The 19,779-nt window shown below is 41.1% G+C and overlaps 1 pseudogene; it reads left to right on the top strand.

The window, feature by feature from the left end:
- LOC149163541 (lysine histidine transporter-like 8) overlaps positions 1-19,779 on the top strand; it is a 30,666-nt pseudogene that overhangs the window by 1,329 nt on the left and 9,558 nt on the right.

Here is a 19,779-nt window from a genome sequence, read left to right as displayed (position 1 = left end):
GTTTCCCAAATTCTAGATCTGTTCAAATAAATATTAAATTCCTAAAAGTGACAATTTTTATGTTTTGAATTCTTAAAGGTAAATTTTTTTATTTTTTTCACCCACTTGATGGGGTTAAATAGTCCTTTAACCTGTTTGGATTCAAAATCACTGATATTACTACCTCTACCTTGGTTTTAGAATGTGCCTCTCAGAGCTATGAATACAGAAGTGTGTTGTTGTGGGTTTATTCCTTCTACAACTTTGTTGTGATTTGTACTTTCTTGTCCATGAATATAAACAAGAGTTGGGGAATAATCTGTCTGACCATAGCATACCTGTGGAAACTCTACACTTTGTGGGTTCTTATCATGCTTCATGAAGATGCTCGCGGGAAATGCCCTAACAAATATGTGGAGCTTGCGCAAACTGCATTTGGTAACAATAACAGATACCTTCTGCAATTGCAATCTTGATATCTAGTTTTCTTTATTACTAAGCTTAAGCTACATGTTTGTTTCAATTGGATATCAAAATGTGGATTTCTATCTCTAATGCAGAGTCCATACAATCTTCAGTTTTAGGTATAAACATCTGAGTTTAGATATATTTGTTGTAGACCTAATAGCTTCAAGTATATATTAATGTTGGATATAATAATCCTATATGGAAGGAATGTATGGATGCCAATTTGTCTTTAAACATTTCAGGGGAGAGGCTTGGTGTATGGTTGACTTTGTTTCCAATTGTTTATCTATCAATTGCGATGGCAACATCCCTCATACTGATTGGTGGAGAGACAATGAAGTTTTTTTTCAAATAGTTTGTGACCCAACTTTTGGATCCAATCCACTTACTACAATGGAATGATATTTAGTTTTTGTGTCCACTTACTATAGTGGAATGATATTTGGTTTTCGTATCCCTTTGCATTATTTTTTCCTCGCTGCTTAATCTTAATTCCATTGCAAGAATCTACCTTATAGGCATTATAATTGCAATTACCTAATACACTATGGTCTGGGGTTTCTCCACAAGAAAATATAGACACTTGGGCATATCTTATGAAAACCTAAAGTCCAAGATGGATACTACAACAACAGAATTATTGCTTTGAATTCAAGGGTCGCAATCTTTCTCTAGAAATACAGGTATTGTGCTTTTGTAGCAGCATAGACTTGTGTTTCCTTATGATTTCTTATCTTTGTCTATATTGTCTAGAGAAGGTTACATGTTGATAGCTTACCTTATCAATGATCTTTCTTTCCTATGAGATTGAATAGGAAGTTGTATCTGAGAATGCAGGCTACTATGCCATCTAGTCTCAAGCATCCTGCCTCTATACCAATGTGGAGAGGAGCAAAGGTTGCTTATTTACTTGTGGCCATGTGCATGTTCCCCATTGCAATTGGAGGTTATTGGGCTTATGGATATTTTGTAAGTATCGATCACTTGCCTTCTCAAACTTATATTTGAGTAAAATCATAAATTCTCTAACTTTTATATCTTATTGATCTATTTTATGGCAGTAAATCTCATGCTCCTAATTTATTTCTTCGTAGTTTTTTATGCCAAGTTGCTAAAAATATATTTTCCTTTGATGCCTTAGGAACCTGCATAATTCAAATTTTGTTGTCAATTGGTTGGCCTTGTTAGAGTCAGTATTTTCATACAACAATCAGTGATCAAAAATCCTCATTCAAACATTTACTCACTAGTGGTAGCCCTACTCAAAAACCTCACTCTCCCTCAAAAAATCTATACTTGCTTACCCACCTTCTTGTGTCTTATTAAACATGCCACCTTCTTGTGTCTTATTAAGCATACATTTATCATAAAATCTCATTTCATCAAGTTTTGTGTCAGTCAATTCCACATGGAGTCTGGTCATTCAAGGTACCATTAGGTCACTAGGTTTCATTATCCAAGGTCCAATAATACTCCATTTCACTGCATTAGACCATAAAAAGTATGAGAGTGAGCAAAATAATATCCCTTTTACATTTAAATAGGACTTGAAAACATGTGAGGATACTTGCCAAAGTTGTAATTTTGATTTCAAGTATGAGATTCATCCCAAAATGTAATTTTATTCCAAAAACATAGATGTAATTCTATTTTTTATATTTATGTAATTTTTTGTCATTATATGTAATAAGTAACTTTTCCCAAGCTGCCAATTCAGTTCCACATGCCAACTGGACATTAAATCTCAAAACAAAAAGTGTCTACTCCAGCAATTGATCAATCTGCAAAGCAAAAGCACAAGGTAAAGGGGTATTAGTGCAATGTTTCAAAAGCACTTTCAAACATTAGCAAATGGGTTTTAAATCAACAAAATCAAATGCTATCAAGTATTTAAACCCTCAAGACATCTATTTTCCTCTCATTTTCTCTTGTCATGGTCAAACAACCTCAACAAAGGAGAAATTTTCGAGTTTGAAAGGTGAAGTTAGCAAAACAGAGTTTTTGATGCGCGTTTGGCAACTGGAGGGTCAATTTGTGTACTACGCTACACATTTCAGTGTCATGCTACGGGTTTGACCATGAGAGCACATTTTAGTTATACATTGCGTGTTTGACCAGTGAAGGGTGTGTTTTAGTTGTGCGCTGCGTATTTGACCAGGTTGCTCTCCAGCCTCTAAAACAAAGTGCCATTGCCTCTGAAGCTTTACCTGGGTTGTTTTATTCCTCCAGCAAGTAAGTAGCTCTAAAGTATACCCTCCTTGCATTTCACAACTCATAAATTCATGGTGATAAGTCTCTTGAATGAAATTTGGAGTTTTCAAACCTGCAAACCCTAGTTTCATTCCAACACCTCTAATTTCACACCCTAGTACTTCTATTCCCTTCCCATACCCCTATTTAACCCTTTCCCAACCCTCAAATCATTTCACTATCTCCCAAAACCCCCAACCTGTAATAAAATTCCCTATCTCAAATCCCTTTACATTCCCACTCCCTGTCGCTTCCCTTAAACCATAAACCCCTTCCCTAATCTCCTTCAATTTCCTCACACCATTCCTAACTCCCTATACCTACATTGCACTATCAATTCATCTCCCTACGGTTTTAAAATCAAGACACCATGTCAGAAGAAGAAAATAGAAGTTCCAGTGAGGAGGAAAGGAAGGGGAGGAAGTCAAACAAAGGAGGGAGAATCCTTAGGTTTGAGCCAAGAAATACCAATGAACTCATGGCATCTCCCATCACTGTGGCATCTTTTAAACATATAGGATGTTTTAAATTCTATGAGAAACTACAAAAGGTTCAACATCATCCTATGTTGAGTAGACTATTCATCTCCAATCTCCATGACAAACAGGTAACCCTTGCTAGTGTCATTTTCACTGTGTCCACTACCATCATATCGGCTGCTACTAGAATCCCTGATGTTGGGGGAAAATGGTTTAAGCAAACATATTTGGAGGAGAATTACTATGAGCCATATATCAAACCTAGATACAGAATGAGAGAAAGAGGATTTTTCATTTCTCTTACCTCCTAGATAGATATGTTCCCATGATGAAAATCATCATGAGATACTTTACTTGTGAAGGAATGTTTTCCAGACTTTATACCTAGCATATCCAGCTACTCATGTATTTCATAAGGGTTAAGATGCTCAACATACCTTATTATCTTTTCTGGAGCATTGACAAGACGGCATATATTGTCCAAAATAGAGAATATGAGCATCAAGTGAGAAGTATTTTCCACCACTCCCTCATCAAAATCATTGTCCTCCATCACCTCAAATAATTGAACATTGCATGGAGTACCTTCATTTCCAATGACATATTCACTGATCCATCTATTCAACATGTTCAAGATGTGCCTTCATCGTCTCATCCTTCCACATCCATTCCTACATTTCAGCCCACAGATCATGCATCATCATCAGATCAACCTCCTTCACCATCACTTCCACCATCACCAGTTCATGAGCACATTGAGTCACCTAGAAAGATGAGATCAATGAGTTGGAGCAGACAAAGAAGGTTGACGTCATCAAGCCTAAGAGGAAAAATTTGGGCATATTGGCAAATACTTATTAGAGAGATCATAGGCAGGTGTTTTCCCCACAGATTGTGAGAGGGGTTGTGCCTTCTTCACCAAAAAAGTAGGTACACAAAGGCAAAGAAAAGATGATAGAAGCAAAGGTTTAGGCAGGGATCAAACATGAGGAGGAGGACCTCCATGAGACAGAGCAGGATTTTGACCTTTTTGACCTAGATGAGAATGATGAAAATGAGGACACTAGCATTTTCATCAAGGAAACATATGCACTCATCAGGGAGCTGCAGACAAATTTAGAAAGGTCTAAATTTATCATTTCATAGTATAAGCAAGAAAACCAACAACTTCAAGCCAAGCACGATACCATGGAGATTCAGCTCATCAAGGAAAAAAGAGAAGAAATGAAAGCTAAAGCATTGGTTGATGAAGCCTATGATAGGTATGGTGATCCTAAATAAGAACTAAAAAGTAGACCTCGGACTAGAGGGCTGAAAAGAGCTCTAGAACTAGAGAGACAAAAGGAGGTTGAGCTTGCAAATTAGCTCACATGGAATGAACAGTTTGCCATCATGATTAATGAGAACCAGGAGCATTGGATTGACAAGGTAAACCAACATTTGGAGAATCTCCTAAACAAGGCCAATAAAGAAAATGACATTCAGAGAAAGATGGAAAAACATTATGCCATGAGGAACAAGATTGCAAGGGCAAAGCTTAGAAGAGCTAATGCAAATATTGAAGCCCTAAAAAAGAAAGAAGAGGAAGGAAGACTTGAAATCCTTTCTGAAACCTCACTCCATGCACAAACCACATGATCAGCAATCATTTCACCAATTTTGAGAAGTTTTGGGGTAATTTTGAAGTTTTTGTGTTTTCCAAGTAATTATAAACAATTTTTTGATAGCTGGAATGTCAAAGGGGGAACTTTTGGGACAAAATAAGACCACCATTGGATTCAGAGCACGGAAGACATGCATGAAAAAAACTTTAAAAGCCTTGGTTTGCACAATTGGCAGGTGAAAATGTCAAAAAACACCTAAAAAATCAATGTTTTGCCTCCTTTTTCACCTTGGCATTGTATGTTTGACCAGTCTTGGGAGAATCCGATTTTTGAGGGCCAAATAAAGCCCATTTTGAAAACTAAAGGTAGTTCTGGAAACTAGACAGGATAAGATTTCCAATGAGCTATCTTGGGCTCAATTTGAACAATAGAAAGGTAGTCAAAATCAGCCTGCAAGGTGGAGGGAGCGTTTGACACAGAGGGGCGTGTTTGACCAGTTGCCTAATTTTTCACTGTTTATCTCCAGATTTGATTTTTATCTTGGAAGATCAAGTTTTTACTATTGTAATTCATGATGTAAATTTAATTATGGCCTTTTTACTATTACCTAGGGTAAATACATTCGGTAAATAGACTTTATGAGGTGTAATGAATCAATTTCATTGTAATTAGGGATGAGTCACTTTGACCACCTTGCACTCTAGCTATCAGTTTAGATTTTGGTGGGACTGCTCCTCCTCTCATGCATCTGAACCCTAAGGTTGGGAGGAGTTTGTTTTGAGGTCTATATCTTGTATTTTCAGTCTTTTCAAAGGTTGGACTCAGTTGGATGTTCTAATAGTGATAAGAGACACTACTATATCAGATGTTGGCCAGTATTAATAGATGAGTTGCGGCTATTTCTTAAGGATACATGTGGTCTGAATGTTTAGCATTTTTTTCTTCTTTGTGATCATCTGTATGAATTTTTTGTATGCTCATAAATCACTTCATGTCTATTATATGGTAATCTTCAAGTTGATAGGCAGAATACATGTTTGTTCATGCTCTATTTTGGGAAAGTTATCATAATTTTTCCATTTTTCTTCAGTTTAGGAAGAATACATCTCCTATGCTCTTCCTGTCTCCTTATCAATCTTAAACCATCTCACCAAACCACCTTTGAAGTGCTAAGCTTCCTACCTAACTTGCCCCTTTGAATTTATGCAATCATATCTCATTTGCCCTGACCTACCTTCTTTGACCTAATACCCTCATCCAGTAATAAACCCCATCAAATCAAATCAAAAAAACCTCTTCACTTTATACCTAGCCTAAAACCCTAATCCATCTAGCCTTCTTGGCTGTGATTCTTTGGAGATAAACCTCTCCAGCCTGGTAGGGCTAGCTACCAAGCTAAAATGTTGGTTTGTGGTTACCTCAGCTAGACTCTTCCTTAGCCTTGGAGATCTGGAGGAGTGATAACATACTCATGCCATTGTCGAGGAATGAAATATTGATTTTCCGTGGTTGTACGAAAAGTTTTCATTGGAATTTGGTCCTCTAGATGATAGGACTAGGTTTCAAAATGGTTGATTCCATAATTGCAGTGTCAAGATTGTAGAGTTGGCTTCGATGAGACAAACAAGATCAAAATCCAGATCCTGATCCGGCTGATTTAGTCAAAGATTTTTAGAGCTTGTTCAAAAGGGAAGAAGTTTACAAATCACAAGTTCAACCAAACCTCATTCCATTGGTAAGCTCTTGATTGTTACCTGTTAAAATTTTCTATTGAAGAAATTCCTTGGTTGTGAAATTTGAAGCTCTCTTTGTTCCGCTCAAGTCTGAAGTCTTTTACCTTACATAGTTGTTATAGACATTTTTGTGCCTTACAGCATTGAGCATGAAATGTCCATAATCCAAGGGATCCAAAGTCCCTAAAAGAGTTGTTCCTGCCCCTAAAGGAACAAGGTCAACCATTGACAGCTTCTCCCAGAAGTTCTCCACCAAAAACCACTCAGAAACAGTCAATTCAGGATCAATTCAAAAGCTCTTCTAGCTACCTGCGAGGCAGTGCACCCCAGTACACTAGCTAGGTGCGTTGCAACGCACCTAAAAGCACTACCAGGGTGCGCTGAGCGAGAAACGCCAAATGGCAATGTCATTCCGCAAGGTGTACAGACACTGGAAGCTTCCAGAATCTTCCTCAATGACACTTGCCTCAATGAATTCGACTAGTGATGAGTAAGAGGCTCTCAACCTCCAAGTGGAAGCAAGAACTGACAGAGAGAAGCCACAAGTCAAAACATAAGCTGACTCATCCTCTCTGCTTACATCTATATATGGATCTCTCACCCAGAGGTCCAGGAGGCTGGAATTTTGTACTTTGCAGAGAATTGTTGTTGGTTTGAGATTGAGATTAGTACATTGGGTGATTTATGCTTTGTTGGAGGAGAGGAATGGATTCCTTTGCTGGGAGGTAGATGCTGGATCGGGACTCACTTGGTTGTATCTCCTCTTGGACTTTGTTATCATATCAATAAAGCTATTTGAGTTTCTCCTATATGCTTGTATGTCAATGATGCTTTGTTATATTTGCATATTTAGTTTATATCTGATCCTAAACTAGTTATGAATGTAAATCCATGTCTTTTGTGTAGTTTTCCTCTCTTGTGATCTTGCAGGAACTTAGTGAAGCTGGACCAGTGAAGGAGCAAGCAGCGGGAAACGAACAAAGGAGAGAACGATTGGATCGACAAACTAGCGGAAGACATCGGTTAGTTGCATCCTTCTTCTCTATTTACATTTCATAAAGAAGAATACTCAGATAGTTTTCCTTGTTTGTTGCTAAGGCACTATCACACCTTAGAGTGGGATAGGGGCATTCCGAATTGGATACTTTTCTCGACAACAAATTGGCGACTCCGCTGGGGAACGTATCTTGTTAGTTTATTTGTGTTTCTATTGTTGTTCTTCTCATAAACTCAGGAGTGCCGAATCGAACTGCATTTGCCATTTTCAAATGCAAAGTAGAGATCTGCTACTCTAGTCCATTCGCTGGGCCTGTTTATGATCTGAACAGCTGATCCAAAAGTGCTCTAACAGCCCTTTGTGATAGATCTTAGTCCTCCTTTAAATCATCCCTCTAATTGTACCTAATTGATAGCTTTTATTCGGCCAAAAACCGTAGATTAAACTGCAAACCATGACCCAGAACCCAGAAACAACTCTCGTTTCTGCTTCAGCGCAGACTCTGTGAAGAGGTTCTGCATTTCAACGCAGGTCCCGTGAAGGCTACCTGCGCTAAAGTTCAGTTTCTCTGTGCTGGGGGTGCGCTGATCAGCTTTGGCCTTGTGCAGCTGTGGTTCCCTGCTTCCTTTTGCTCAGTTTTATCTATGTTTTTTGCAGCCTGTTATCAGTGTGTGTACCTATCTGAAACCCCTTTTCTTTGCCTCAATTCCGCCTCAGTTGTATAAAGAAACTGTATTTGTTCTTTGTGTATTTGTTACATCATTTGCAGTTTCCCATCACAAAAGTAAACTAGTCATACTGTCGCCCTTAGATCTAGACCTGTCGTAAGTGTCGTTTTGGTCTTAGGAGTGAGTTTGTTTGCTGTTCACAGTTGATTACGCTTTTACTTTTGTCTTTTGGTTTGAATTTATGCATTTCTGGTGTCGAAACAAGTAAATCATAAAGTGTCATAATCGTCTTTTTGATTTCGAAAAGGAAACTTGTTTGTGTTTTTCACTTGAAATCAAATTCAAATTTGTACAACAGCTTTCTTTTTAGGCATCAATATTAATAAAGTGAAAAAAAATACATGCATATGTGCATTTGCATTTTGACAGTTTGTATGTCTTGATTTAGGAAAAGTGCATTCACAGTGTGCTCTATGCTCTTTGAGAAAAGATGGTGTCTTTCTTTTCCCCTTGTAGCTAGGATTTTCATTGTTGAAAAGATATAAAAGCTTGCTTATCATCTTTAGATTGCATTTAGGAATTGTATCATACATCTCGTGGTGATCCAAAAAGGCAAACTTCTAAGAAAGATCAACCTAAAATAAATTGAATGAACTTAACAACGCTTTGTAACTTAACGCACAACATAGAGGTCTAGGCTAGAGACGTGTTCTAGCATCGTAAAACCTGGTCACTGGTCGCCTCACTGATGGTTGGGTGATTCCTCCTGAGAGACGATAAGTGCCAGTACGGATTGTGCTCCCACGTACCGTCGAGTATATATTGGGAGACCCCTATAGGCATAAAACCTTTATCCATAGGAAGCCGTGTCGGCCGCCCTACTGATCGCAATGCACTGAACACAGCATTCGGGAAGATTGACCGCCCGTACCCTAAAAAGTATTATGTGGTTTTGCGAAAAGTTTGGCACACCCTCTACCTAGAACTCCGGAGCAGTCCCTTTCGTTCCTTTTCAGACTCCTTAACGGAAAAGGTCCATCTGAGCACTTGTCACTTCAGGCTCATTAAAAATCGAAGGAGACTAGAGTCATCTTTTGCTTTTTCTCGACTCTTTAAAATTGAAAAAGCAAGTTGTGTCTAAAGCGTCTAAAAATTCATTTAATTCGGAAACACACTTTCCCCTTTTTTATTTTGGTTGATCGAGTAATCCGCAATCGTGGAAGAAAGTCAATTAAAACCCTGTCATTCGCGGAGGCTTACGAGTCAACCGTCTTTGTCTCTGGAATCGAAAATAGTACGGACAAAGCGAACTCATTTAACCGGTTCGAAATCTCCTATCAAAGTTAGAACAAGTGTTCCAACGACATCTGAGACTCCGGTTACTCCAAACATTTCTGGAAACCCTGCCTCTACAGAAGAAGTTCAACAGCCACAGAGGGACAGTGATACTGATCCTAGTCTGAGAGCAAACACTTGTGTTACTGAACTAGTTCCATCTGTAACCGGTTCGGAGAGTCTTGCTCCTCAAACATCTGTCGCTATCGATTCAACCCCTTCTTTGGCACCAGAAATATTTTACGGACCTGACGGTCTTCCCCTTCCACCTGGTTTGATTGCGAAAGAGGAAATTGTAGAAGATCTGCAAGCAAGTACTCCAACACATTTTGGAGTCGGGGTCACTCTATTTCCTTCGACATCAAAAGTTAGTCTGCCTCCAGTGGAAGTTCCTATAGAATCGCTAGGTAATCTTTTGGATAGACTCAAAATATCTGAACAACCGTCAACATCTAGGACTGTGTCGAATGACACAGCGACAGCAGAACTCCCTGCCGTCACTCCGACAATGTTTGCCGGTGTACCATCTGTCCCGACTAGCTCGTAACTGCTAGAAGGAGTCCATCCAGGGACTGTTTTGACAGTATGGTCCGTTCCTGTTTGTTCCTTCGGAATAATATCCGGCAACTCTTATGTTGAAACTCGACAAATTGATCCATTCGGAGGTCAATTTGGGCAATCCAGTCCCCAAGGGCAGACAATCCCCTTGAGTTCCGGATTACCACCGTATGGGGGGCAGTATGCCCTTTCATTACCCCCTCCGGGAGGATATCCATACGGGAGTTCTCAACAGTATTCAGGTTATACTGGAGTTACGACAAGTGGTTGGGTACCTATACTACCCCAACAACCAAGAGTTGTGTATTCTATGCAACAATGTGTACCTATGTCGAACATCCCGATAACACCAGCTATTGTAACAGTGTCACAAGTTCAAACGCTTCCTGTTGTATGTCAACCTCAGATTTCTCAGGTTGTAATGCAACAGCCCCTTGACCTTGTGACTCAACCACAATCGCCAACTGGTGGGACGACACAGGTCCAAATGGGTACAATTACCCCACATCTTGGTCCAACAGTTAGTATAGTGCAACAGAGCATGGCTTCACAACCGTGGCTGGTGCAATACCAACAACCACAATTCCAACAAGTGTACCAAGGTTCTGAGCAGCAGATCTTTGCGAACAGTGGACAACCGTACATTCAAAACGGTCAAAATCAACCACTTTACGGTGGTCATGTCCACCAACCGTATCAGTCATACCAGCATCATCTACATTATGCCGGTATGCAAAGGCCAACTGCTCAGGAAATTCCATCGTATCCTGGGTATGCTTCACCTAACCTGAATCAACAGTTACCATTCGTGGCAACTTTAGAGTTACCCGATTTACACCGGTTAACAAACGATCCAATTGCTTACGCCCCTTGGTGGCCAGCGATTCCTCATAAACTTCCATCAGATATTCCTAAATTTAATGGAAATCCAGGTGAAGACCCGTCGAATCACGTGATGACATTTCATCTATGGTGTTCATCAAACACCCTAAACGATGATTCGATAAGACTTCGCCTTTTTCAGAGGACGTTAACGGGTCCAGCGGCAAAATGGTATATTGAATTGCCTAGAGCTTCATTCGACAATTTCAGCACCTTAGCCACGACTTTCTTAACCCATTTTCAATTACCGATAAGGTATGAAACGGGAACGGAGATCTTAACCAACTTCAAACAGACAACGGCCACTCACATATCTGATCATATACATGAGTGGCGACGTTGTCGTAGGATGGTGAAAACGTACGTTCCCGATCAGCTATTAGCTGAATGGTTTATCAAGTCGTTACTTCCTGCCATAACGGAAGATGTGGCGAAGGGCGGAGTCGTAACGGAAGAGCAAGTTATCGCTCGTGCGCAATATCTAGACTTGGTCTATACTCAGTCTGGCACGCTCTACGAAAAATACCTGACGCCCCTAGACCGGAATTCTCAATTCCTCCTCCTCCTAAATCAAACAATGACTCTCATGCCGGTGATGGCGTGATTGGCACGACAAACGCAAAATCGACAAAGGCCAACTCCAAGAAGGCCCGTAAGATTTCAGATCAAAATGCAAAAGACAAAATTCTTGCTTCGGAAGTAAATGTCGTATCAGCAGATAAAGGCAAAGAAACCAAACAACCAGGAAGCAAGAAGAAACAAAACAAAGGGAAGAAGAAGAAACAGGGTGAGTCATCTCCTGAAAAAACTTCTTCAAACCCTCCTGGAGATAGGAAACCACCCCCCTTTGGGTGTCAGATATGTGATGAGAATCACTGGACGAAAGAATGTCCATACAAAGCTGAGCTTAAAAGATTCTTTAAGAGTTCACAAACATCAGCTGTGTTAACTGACCCGTTTCCAAATCCAGGGACAAATCTGGTTGATAGTGGAAATGCTTCCCCATCGCAAGTGCTAATGTTGTCGATTTCGAAGCAGCAAAATGATGCTTTGATTTCGACAAGAAACAAAGATTACGGGAATCCGCAGCTGTCGAATGACAAGGGTAAAGATCAACCAAGTAGTTCGACAACAACTTCAACAGAAGTTGTACCACCCATCATTCCTGAATTAACAATAAACCCGCCAAAGGGAGTAGTACACAAGTCAACATTTAATCCTCGCGCCAGAGCAGCGCTGCATTATAACATAGTGGAAGATTTGGCACAATCGCCATCCGCTATGTCGACTCTTGAAGTACTACAAAATTGTCCATCCCAAAGGCAGGCTTTGTTATCGACCATTGGTGGGGTTGACCCTAAGGATTCCAATCTTGTATCCTTCGATCACAAAGGATACGATCCTTAGTTACCAGCCCAACTAGCTTTCCTTATTCAAGTGAAAGCCCTCAACAAAACTGTTCATCGAACAATTATTGATGAGGGGGCATCTACATGTATTATGTCGATGAGTTGCTGGAAAACTTTAGGATCTCCAACCTTGTCGCGATCTTCGATGACGTTAAAAGCATTCGACGGAAGGACATATACCCCATATGGTATCCTAAATAACTTGAAGGTTGAACTAGGGGGTAAAACAGTAGAAATAGATGTTGAAGTCATCGATGGGAATCTTGATTACAACATCCTACTAGGAAGACCGTGGATATATGCCATGGCAGCTGTTGTGTCGACCTATTTTAGAAAGATTGCATTTCCCTTTCAAGGGGGGATTACGATCGTCGACCAACAAAACTTCCTCCCCAACGGTTCACAAGTTACAGGAAGTATTCCCATGATCCATGGAAGCCCCCATTCACTTCAGAATATCGGAGTAGGCCTACTGAAAGATCCTATACTAATGGGAACTTTCACTCTTCCCCCTCCAATTGATTTGGCGGAAGTAGCGTCGATAGGTACCTGCAATATGATATCTTCCACGAAGATCTCAGAGGACGATATCAACATGGATCATGTAATGGTTTTGCCCCCAAGCCCAATAGAAATATTGTAGCAATCAATGTTTCTAGCATGGGAGGCGAACCCTGGTCAACGCTCATCAAGCGTTTGGGTAGATAGGTCTAGAGAATATGGTACCCCTTCAGATCCTTGGTCGCGAGTGCATGGAACCGACGAAGGAATCATACAATCAATGTTGATTGAAGGGGCACCATGGAATGATTGCCACCATCGTTCCCTTCTTCCAGAATATGAAGAAGATACTCAAGATGACCTTTATCACCCTTCAGTCTTTGAATTCCTATCAAATACTGTAAATACGGTGGATTCCGAGCGAAACTTATCCAATATTGAAGAGACTATAGCCATAAATATCTCGACTAAAACGGATGTTGTAGAGAATATTTATGTCGGCAAAGGTTGTTCTCCTTCAGAGCTAGAAATATATGATGCTCTTTTTCGCGAATTCAGAGATGTCTTTGCTTGGTCATATGACGAAATGCCAGGCATTGACTCGAGTATCGTTGAACACGAAATTAAGATGTATCCAGATGTCAAACCGGTACGACAACGGCTTAGGCAGGTGCACCCCAAGAAAGTCGCTGCCATTAAGGCAGAAGTTGAAAAACTTCTCCATGCTGGTTTCATCTACCCGGTTCCTCTAACCGATTGGGTATCGAATATTGTCCCTATTATGAAGAAACAAGGGACAATTAGAGTGTGTGTCGATTATAGGGATGTAAATCAAGCTTGTCCGAAAGACAACTACCCTACACCCTTCATCGACCAGATAATTGATGAATGCGCCGGATGCGAAATCTTTTCATTCATGGATGGATTTTCCGGGTATAATCAAATAAATATCCGCCCAGAGGACCAGTCAAAGAATGCATTCATTTGTCCGTGGGGCACATTCGCATATCGAAAATTACCCTTTGGTTTAAAGAACGCAGGGGCAACCTTTCAGAGGGCAATGAATTATGCCTTCCATGACATCAAGAACATCGTTCAACCATACCTCGACGACCTTCCGGCTCATTCGTGAAAGCGAACTGATCATCCGCAGCATTTAAGGGCGATATTTCTACGTTGCCGACACTACAAGATACGACTCAATCCACACAAATGTGTATTTTACGTCGGTTCTGGTCGTTTACTTGGCTTTGTAGTCTCCAAGGATGGGATTCATCTCGATCCTTGTAAGGTCCAGGCAATCATAAATTTGCCTCCACCTTCGAATTTGCTTCAGATTCGGAAACTCCAAGGGAAAGCAAACTTTCTGAGAAGGTTCATTCCAAATTACGTCGAACTTGCTAAAGGTTATACACATCTTTTGAAAAAGGAGGTACCCTTCGTCTGGGATCAGGTTGCGCAAGCTTCCTTTGATGCTTTAAAAGATTCCTTAATAAAAGCGTCATTAATGTACGCCCCCGATTATCAAAGAGATTTTAACCTGTATCTGGCTGCAGCAGATACAACCATCACAATGGTTTTAGTTCAAGAAGTCGATGGAATTGAACACCCAATATATTATTTAAGTAGAAACTTAATTGATACAGAAAGCAAATATTCTTATGTTGAAAAACTAGCGCTTGCAGCTGTTCAAGCGATACAAATATTTCGACACTACGTCCTCTTTCGGAAAACTACCATTCTGTCAGATTGCAACCCCATGACCTATATATTGTCGCGACAGTTGCTGGGGGGCAAATATTCAAAATGGATAGCGATCCTTCAAGAGTTTGATCTGGAATTTGTAAAATCCAAATCAAAGAAAGCTCTAGTTTTCGCATAATTATTGTGCGATCTCCCATCGTCGTCCAACGATGAAACATCCGAAGAATCAATCGTGGACGAGAATTTGTTTCTGATATCTACAAGCAATGAGTGGTATGGAGATATAATAATTTATCTCCAAACCCAAAAGTTTAGGCCTAACACCTCTCACTCTGAACAAAAACGTATTCGATACCAAGCAAAAGACTACATGATCGTCGGTGATACGCTCTACCGTCGTGGTGTCGATACAGTTCTGAGAAGGTGCCTCACCCATGAGGAGGCCGAAAAAGCCCTGAATGAGTGTCATTCAGGCGCGTGTGGGGGACATCAATCTGGATATGCTACAGCACAAAAAATCTTACGAGCAGGATACTTCTGGCCAACCATGTTCAAAGATTGCATAACCGCAGTCAGAAGTTGCCATGCTTGTCAAATTTTTGATAGCAAAACCAGAAGACCACCCACACCATTACAGCCGATAGTTGTTGTTGGGCCATTCGCCAAATGGGGCATCGATTTCATGACATGTAACCCCACCTCGACCGGGGGGCATGGGTACATTATAGTCGCCGTTGACTATTTTACCAAATGTGCCGAGGCGATGCCTACATTAGATAACACTGGTGAAACAGCTGCCCTTTTCTTTTTCAATCATGTAGTCGCCAGATTCGGCGTACCACAGGCTATAGTCACAGATCATGGATCGCACTTTCGCAATCACATGATGGTTGAATTAGCTGCCAAGCTAGGGCTATCTCACGATAGCTCTACTCCGTATTATCCGCAAGCCAACGGACAAGTTGAAGCGATCAACAAGGTCTTGAAGCATATGTTGCAAAGGATGATCAGAGTTCACAAAAGAAGGTGGCATCTAATCCTGTAATCAGCCTTGTGGGCTTACCGAACATCGGTAAGGAATGCGACCGGGTTCACACCTTTCCAACTGGTGTATGGCCTAGAAGCAGTCCTACCAGTCCAGTGCGAAATCTCGTCTCTTAAACTCGCAATCGATCTCCTCCCCGGAACTTCTGAAGAAGAGGCCCGTTTCTTGGAATTAATCCAATTGGGTGAAACCCATCGTGATGCCGCTTCGGCTAACGAAGCCCATAAGAAATGAGTCAAGGTGCAGTTCGACAAAAATGTCAAACCCCGTGTCTTCTCAGAAGGTGACTTGGTCTTGCTTTACGACCAAGAATCCGATAAATTGGGAGCAGGTAAATTCAATTCTTTATGGATGGGCCCCTACATTGTTAAACGAGTGTTAGCAAAAGGAGCCTATGAGTTAATGGATTATGACGGAATTCCACTGGCGCAACCTCGTAATGGGTTGTACCTCAAGCGTTACTATGCTTAAATAGTAACCAATATGCTTTTGTTGTATTTTGTTTTCGCTAAAATGGTCGTTTTGGTCGAGTAATCCACCTTTTTACATTTATTGCAGATGTCAAACCTTTTGGAGACATGTGTGGGATATGCCGACGGAGCGAGTTGTAGTTCGCGGAACCTGTCCTCTGCAGCCTGGGCCATTTTTGATCCAAGCGGCGAGTTAGTAAGTTTCAGAGGTGTATGTATTGGTCAATCAACGAATAACATCGCTGAGTATAGCACGTTGATAGAACTTCTCTCTGATGCCATCACCCATGGTATACGCCGACTAATCGTCAGGCTAGACTCACAACTCGTAATACTACAACTCAATGGTATATATTCCGTCCACAACCCAGCTATTTATCGCATGTTCCTAAGGGTTAAGATGAAAGACAATTTGATTTAATTCAATACCAACATATTTCCAGAAACTTAAACACATTAACCGACTCATTAGCAAACTATGTGTTAGATAGACATTTGCGACATTTATAAAAAAGAAACACATCATCAATGTTGTACATGTGGATCATATAACTCAACCAGAATAAAACCCCGAAAATCAAAATATATATATATATAAACTATTTATGGTTTACATATAATGTTCTGTAACCAAGACAAAATCGGTCACATGACCCAAAAACTCAAAACGCTAGGGGGCACCCTAGTCTAGTGATGCTCATGATAGCACGTCACGGCTTGTGCAATCATGCGTAAGAGACGAGTCCATCGTCTAGGCACACCAGTAGTATGCCGCTGCAACTGTAAAGGTAACTCGTTGATCCTCACATCAGGAATATCGAGAGTAAGGCTCTCAACCTGCTCCTGCACAGCTGTGAGGGTCTCGGCCACATCAAGGTCATGAAGAATAACCCTCCCGGCAGCCTCTCCTGTTGGGGCAGCGGCTGGCGCTCTCAGGCGAACTACTGGGCGAACAGGACCAACATCTGCATACACACATGAGTTTGATTAAAAGTCTTGATAGAATAAAGCACATGAGCATTATAAATAAAAACAGTAAACAGTGATATGGTCGAAGATTTTACCAATAGCGCCCCACTGCTCGCCATCTGGCAGTACCAAATCCGGATCAGCCCGGAAGTCCATGCGAACATATGGATACTCAGAATAGACCATCTCCTGACGCTCAAACCACCTGAAGAAGATATCAGAGAAAGAAATCTGAGATTGACCAGCATGCCTAGACATGTGGTCAACCCATCTCTGCATGCGTGGTTCAGTAGGAGAAGGTAAGTCAAGAGCAATGTACTGTGGCTGCATCAGTGGTATCTTCTCCAATGCAAAGGTGGTCAAAATAGAACCGAACCCAAAGTTCTTCAACCTCCCGTCCTTTACCTTGGTCAACTGACTTTTCATCTGAAGAAGTACTGCATCACACCAGTTGAATATTTTCGGTTGGAGGCATTCCAAGGCATGCTGCATATAGGATCTGTTGGCTACATGAAGAGACGCACTCCCGGCCATCCTACCAATGGTATACAGGATAGACCTAAGGGACCTGTCGGCAACCTCGCGGATAATGATCTTGCCGTCTTTACTCGGCTGAGATCCTTCCCTGCAATACTGGCGGACATAATCTCTCACAGAGTCACTCCCTCGGGCCGAACCTGATAAAGAGATGGGGGTACCCCGCCTCGACAAGCCAGTCAAGAAGTAAATTGTCTACTGCGGTCAAGGGGATAGATTTACCCCTAATCTGGAATACTTGGTTGATAGGATCCCAAGCATCGAGCAAATACTGCAGTAGGTTGATCTGCTATCTCATGATGGAGATGCGGAAGAACTTCAGCAGGCCACAGTTCCGCAGCGCGTTCACCGTGACCGGATCATGTAGGGCAATCATGTCCTCTTCTTCATGTTCTCGTTCTCGCCATGTAAGGGTCATTTTGCTCCAATATCTCTGAAAAACAAACATGAGAGGAGTTAGATCCTGGTTTTGATGAGAAACTGGCAAAAATTTTCATCAAAAACTGTGCAACAAAACCCTTTTCTGCGCCCAGCGCACCTGCCCAGTGTTCCACCTGCGTTGAAGGTCAAACTGCCTTCATACTGCTTGACATTCAGCGCAGGTTTCGAGTGCACAAGGTGCGCTGATGGCAGAGCGACCCCATCAAACCCCAGGGGCTCAGAAAAACAGGAAATGAAGCACAGAATGCAGAAAGGAAACCATGAAATGAAAGAGCTCAGGTTTAGCTCCTACCTGGTCCAGACGGCGCCGAGAATCGTCCACAGAATCTCCCGAAATCAACTGATGAAAATCAAGGGGGAAGAGGCACCTCCAAAGCTCCAACAAACCAAGTTCAAATGAAATGGTAAAATGAGAGGTAAAAACACTTTTTAATTGCTTTTTACGTAGTTCAAAGCGAAATATTAGGGTTTTAATCTCATTTTCAAGCAAATGTTATTCATTTCTAACTAGTTTGATGCAGCAATTGAGGGTACAGTACTATCTTTGAAAAGGGCAAAGCTATTTATGGTAAAAAATCAAAACTAGACCATGTTCTCGAGCAGTTTTAGCACATAGTTCATGCTCGTTAAAAAATAAACATAAGACCGAGCAGTGTTTTTCTGCGTTTAAGCTCGTTAAAAAATGAACTACCCTCCGGTAAATAACCACCGTGAATGTAACATTATCAGCCATTAAAGCCTTGGTCGTGTTTGCACCGTCACCTCCACTTTTCCATTGGCCGATCATTCACTTCCATTTGATTGTTTACCCATTTTGAGGAACAGCTGCGAAGAGTGATTTCACTAGCCATCCTTGTGACACTGCCATGCTTGGAAAATTCTGACCCTTACCTGGAATCAGCTGCTACCCATCTTATCACTCGTTCCTCAAAAGACAAGTCTTCTTTAAGCTCTTTTCGTCTGACTCGTAAAATATGAAAAGATTGCCGAGTTTTTGCCTTCCAGCTCGTTAAAGCGACCGGAAGTGCTATCCCTCCTCTAGATTTTAATCTTTTTGGACCTGAGGGATTATTGCACAAAAAGATCGAGCGCTTGTTTTGTTCGGCTCGTTAAAACTATCGAAAATTCATCCCTTCTATATTGTTTTATACTTTTTCGGACTTAAGGGATTAGATGACGAAAAAGGAACTTTGGAGTTATCTTTACGTACCTTTTCAGACTCTCTAAAAATGAAAAGGACCGAGTTATCTTTGTCGTTAGACTCGTTAAAAAGATTAATAGCGACAAACTTGTCTTTAGACGAGAACAAGTTTCACTATCGCTAGGCTCGTTAAAACATAGCGATGGGTTTGCCCGAAGGGCAAATTATAGAACAAGCATATGTTATCCTCCTCAAGCTTGACAAAAATAAAGAGGTACTGGTCAGCAATGACTGGGGAAAATTGGGAAGAAACTCAAAGAACTTTTATTGGTAGCAAGTCGCTCTTGAACATGACACTTCCACTCCGTGCCTGTGTCGGGTTGGGTTGTTTCATTCACCGGTCACATCACCATGGTCTCGCCGTACCATCCATCTTTGGGGTAAATGCTACCAATCCATCGCACAAGTGTCGCCGATATGTTCAAGAGAAGTCATCCAGAGAAGTCAACCGTGTCCCATCCACTACCATACATTATATTTCATTCATTCATGACCGCCACCCTGAACCATATATCATCAGATCGTTTTCACCTCCATCAAAATCATTTG

The sequence above is a fragment of the Pinus tabuliformis genome, chromosome 5_1 (assembly GCF_031772625.1).
Source record: "Pinus tabuliformis cultivar Carrire ecotype Pingquan chromosome 5_1, CPIR1, whole genome shotgun sequence".
NCBI classification, from domain to species: Eukaryota; Viridiplantae; Streptophyta; class Pinopsida; order Pinales; family Pinaceae; genus Pinus; species Pinus tabuliformis.
This window is presented reverse-complemented; position numbering and strand designations above follow the sequence as displayed.